Raw genomic sequence first — 5,031 nt, forward strand, 5'->3', positions numbered from 1 at the left:
CATTGGCACAATTAAATGTTCTGGGATTCCCATTCTTCTCAGAGTCAGCCACAGTTTGTTATGATCCACACAGTCAAATGCCTTTGCATAATCAATGAAATACAGATAGACATTCTTCTGGTATTCTCTGCTTTCAGCCAAGATTCATCTAACATCAGCAACAATATCCCTAGTACCACGACCCCTAGTGGAATTTCATCTCACACACTTTGGGCATGTTGTCAGGAAGGGCTAGTCCCTAGAAAAAGACATCATGCTGGGGAATGTGGAGGGTCAAACAAAGAGAGAACATCCAGTTACATACATTGTTACAGAACAATGGGCTTGAGCATTTCAGGGATGGTGAGGATGGTATAGGACAGGTCAATGTTCAGATCTGTTGTTCATAGGATTATTATGAGTTGTAGTTAATACAGTGACACCTTACAACAACAATAACAAATGTACAAGTCACTTTAGAAGATAGCAAGCTAGGCAGAGACCGATGGGGCAGTGCAGAGACTGACATGGCAGTGCAGAGATCAACGAAGAGAGTAGGAATGTGAGTCAGAACTTTTATTAAAATAATTACTTTGGGAGCCACAGGAGCACTGAGCCGTGTCCCCCCCCCCCCCCCCCCCCCAACAAGAGCCACCAGCCGAGCCACTGTGTGACTCACTCACCAGGAGCAAGCAGCACAGCAGGAATTTTACTAAGTTTTCTTAAGCCCCGCTGGACCCAGAGCCTTGCCAGGGTGAGAGGCCCTGGGTGAGAGCTGCTGAGCAAGAGATGGAATTTGAGTGAGGACCCTGCACGAGCCCACCCTGACAGCTAGAATCTGAGTGAGGTCCCTGTGCATACCTGCCCTGCCCTTGTGCCAATGGCGTGCCCATTCTGCTCCACACCCGTGCCTCCAAGTCCAGTCAACTAATTTGCCTTTAAGTTGGAGTACCTTGATCTGACTTAGCTACAAGGGGCTGCTTTCACAGGTCCTGAACTGAATCTTCCCTTGTGTCAGAAGTTTAGAGAGAAACTCAGGCAGGGTCTGCCCCATCCTTTTCCAGAGCAGTGATGGAAAAGGCAATCTCCAACTTCATTTGGAATGGAAAGAGGCCCCGAATAAGCAACACACTCCCTAAAAAGAGAAACAAGGTAGGAGGCATCTCACTCCCTGATTTCAAATCCTACTATACTGCCATGGTGATCAAGACAGTGTGTGTGGTACAGGTACAATGATAGACACATAGATCAATGGAATAAAATTGAGAACCCAGAAATCAGCCCATCTACCTATGGTAAACTGATTTTTGACAAGGAGATGAAATCAATTAAGTAGGGAAACAACAGCCTTTTTAACAAATGGTGTTGGCAAAATTGGAAAACGACCTGCAGAAAACCCAAGCAAGAGCCACACCTCACTCCATACAAAAATACCAACTCCAAGAGAATCAAGGACCTAGCACTAAAACCAAGGACTATAAACTTCATTTAAGAAAAGCTTGGAATGACTCTAGAAGTCCTAATCCATAACATAAACAATCTTCCAAGCATCCTGAAAAACCTACAACCAGGAAAGGATAAAATAGATGAATAGGACCTTGTAAGAATCAAATCCCCATGCACATAAAAAAAAACTTCTCCAAAAGGGTAAAAAGGGAAGGCACAGACTGGGAAAAAAATATTTGGTAATGGCATGCCAGATAACTACTTATATACTACTACTTATATCTAGAGTTTATAGAATACTCGAGTGCCACAACAAGATAAGGGTAAACAACCCAGTTGAGAAATGGGCACAGGATATGAACAGACACATCACCAAAGAAGACATTCAGATGGCGAACAAACACATGAAGAAGTGTTCAAAATCCCTAGCTCTAAGAGAGATGCAAATCAAAACAACTATCAGCTATCATCTCACCCGAGTAAGAATAGCAAAACTTAACAGAGCAGCAGACAACATATGCTGGCGAGGTTGCAGAGAAACTGGAACCCTTATTCACTGCTGGTGGCAGTGTAAAATGGTGCAACCACTATGGAAGTCTGTATGGCGCTTTCTCAAAAAGTTGGAAATAGAAATATCATCTGACCCAGCAATTCCACTACAGGGAATATACCCCAAAGAAAACATAACTGCCACCAAGCAGATGTATGCCCACCCATGTTTATCGCGGCTTTGTTCACAATAGGGAAAGAGTTGGAAACAACCCAAGTGCGTATCAACAAATAAATGGATAGAGAAGCTGTGGTATATTCACACAATGGAAAACAAGGAACTGCGCTGGAAAACAAGGACCTCATGAATTACTATACGAAATGGGTGACCCTGGAGGATGTTATGCTAAGTGAAAAATCTCAGTCACAAAAGGACAAATTCTACATAATGCATTGTTGTAAAGTGAGACCAACATTGCTGTTGGGGGTAAAGTAAGAAAAGAGGGAATAAATAATGTATAGTGCATTGAGACAGATGAGGGAGAGAACTGTTTAAAAGGGATATGTGATTAGGTATTATTATCATGACAGGAGTCCAGAATGAAGGTCACATAGTGGAGTGGATGGGGGGTGGGGGAGGGATTGCATAGCAATGAAAGAATATTATTTTTTTATTTTTCGAAGAGAAGACCGAACTGATCAGGAGGGGTGGAAAGGGAGAAAAGTGCAACAATGAATGAATAAAAATCCAAAATCTCTGTAAACTTTCATTAACATTAATAATTTTAAAAGGATATGAAGCTATTGTTATCTTGTTGTTATGTGCCATCACGTCAACTACAAGAACTCGCTCCTCCTAACAACATGCCCAAAGTCTATGAGATAACATTTCACCAGCCTTCCCTCTAAAAAGTACCATGAGTGTACTTCCTCCAAGACAAAGTTATTTATTCTTTTGAAAGTTCGTAAGTATTCAGTACGTTTTGCCAACACCACTCTTCAGACAGTGATTCTTCTTCTGTCATCCTTATTCATCGTCCAATTTTCGCATGCATGGAAAGGAGTTGAAAAGACCATGGCTTGAGTCAGGCACATCTTGGTCTTTAAACTTACATTCCTGCTCTTTAGCGCTTTGGAGATATCCTTGACAGAAGATTTTCCCAATGCAAAACATCTTTTTAATGTTTTTGTCTTATTGTGATTTTAATGAAAGTTTAGAGAGAAGTTGGATTTTCATTAACTTAATGTTGCACATTTTCCTCCCTACCCACCCCAGTTCACTTTTTAAAAAATATCCATTTTTGAAACACTTTTCAATTTTTTGATTGCTGTTACCGTGAATATTGGTTGCAGATCCAAGTAAAATGAAATCATTGACAACTGGAATTTTTTCTCCATTTATCATGATGTTGCCTATTTGTCCAGTGATGAGGATTTTTTTTCTTGATACAGAGATGTAATCCATATTGAAAGCTGCAATCTTTGATCTTCTGCAGTACTAGCCTAAGGAATACTAATACCTATCCTTTAATCTGAATACTGAGCAAATTATTTGAGAAGCTGGACTTCATGAAAAAGAATCTTGCTTGCTAAAAGTGATGAGGACTTGAAGCACTTGCTTCAGAAGGTTAAACACTGCAACCTTCAATATAGATTACATCTCAACATCAACAAGACAAAAATCCTCGCCAGTCAACATCATGATAGATGGAGAACAGATTGAAACTGTCAGAAACTTCATCTTACTTAGATATACAATCAATACACTTGGTAGCAGCATTTAGGTGGTCAGAAGACGTATTGGAATGGGAAAGTCTTCAGTCAGGGACCTGACTATTTGAGAAGAAATTATGTCAGTTTGAAAACTAAGGTAAGCCTGATTCAGGCCATCGTCATTTTGACTATGCATCTGAGAACTAAACAATGAATAAAGATGACAGAAGAAGAATTGATGTCTTTGAACTGTGATGTTGGAGAAGAGTAGGGAATATCCATTCCATGGACTGCCAAAAGAACAAAGAGATGTCTTAGAGAAGATGCATCCAGAATGCTCCTTATAGGCAAAAATAATAAAGCTTTGTTTCACATCCTTTGGACCTGTTGCTAGAAGAGGCTGTTCCTTAGAGAGGAAATCATATCATATTTAGAAAGGTAGATCACATCATATTTAGAAAGGTAGATGGATGGTGAAGGAGAGGAAGGTCTTCAACCAGGTGAATTTACATAGTGATTGCAGCATAGGGCTCGAGTAATGTCAGAGATTGTGAGGGTGGCCCAGGATAGGCCATGGTTCAGATCTGTTGTTCATAGGGTTGCTATGAGATGTATTTAACTATCTGGCTCCTAACAACAACAACAACATTCAATAAACCTCTATTATATCCCAGAAGAGCTCTAGTGGCATAGCATATAAGTGTTCACCAGCTGCTCTGAGAAGGAAAGATGGATAATCTTCTCCGGTAATGATTTACAGTTTTTGGTATTCAGTGGAAGGTCACCGAGTTGGGTTTGAATTGACAGCAATGGTTTTGGGATTTGGTTATTATAGCCTAACAAAACAAAACAAAACAAAAAACCAAAAAACAAAGCCCTCAAACTTACTACCATCCAGTCCTATCCCAAATCTGATTTGGGCATAAATCTCTAACAGGTGGAGATTAGCTATCTCTCTTCCTTGTAGATGCTGGTGGACTTGAACTATTGGAGACCTGGGTCTTTTGGTTAACAGTGCAACTCTAAGGACTATGCCGCTAGAATATCTTTATCATACCCTTGTCATTGTTCTTGTTATGTGCCTTTGAGTCGCTTGCAACTCATAGCGATCTTATGTACAATAGCCCTGAAACCGGTTCTATCCTGTGCCAACTTTACTGTCTCTAACACACCTACCCTCATTAACCCAGTCATTTTTTTAAAAGTGGCAGCATCAGGATGGATGGTGAAGAGATTGAGATTGTTCACAGCTTCAGTTTGCTTGGCTCCACAGTCAACACTCTCAGCACCAGTGGCCAGGAAATTAGAGGACGTATTGCCATGGGAAAGTCTGCTGTTAGGGACCTCTCCAAAGTACTGAAGAGCAATGGTGTCTCTATGGAGACTAAGGTGTGTCTGATACAG

Source organism: Elephantulus edwardii, unplaced genomic scaffold, assembly GCF_000299155.1.
Source record: "Elephantulus edwardii isolate Elephantulus edwardi_28Jun2011 unplaced genomic scaffold, EleEdw1.0 scaffold00273, whole genome shotgun sequence".
Classification (NCBI taxonomy): domain Eukaryota; kingdom Metazoa; phylum Chordata; class Mammalia; order Macroscelidea; family Macroscelididae; genus Elephantulus; species Elephantulus edwardii.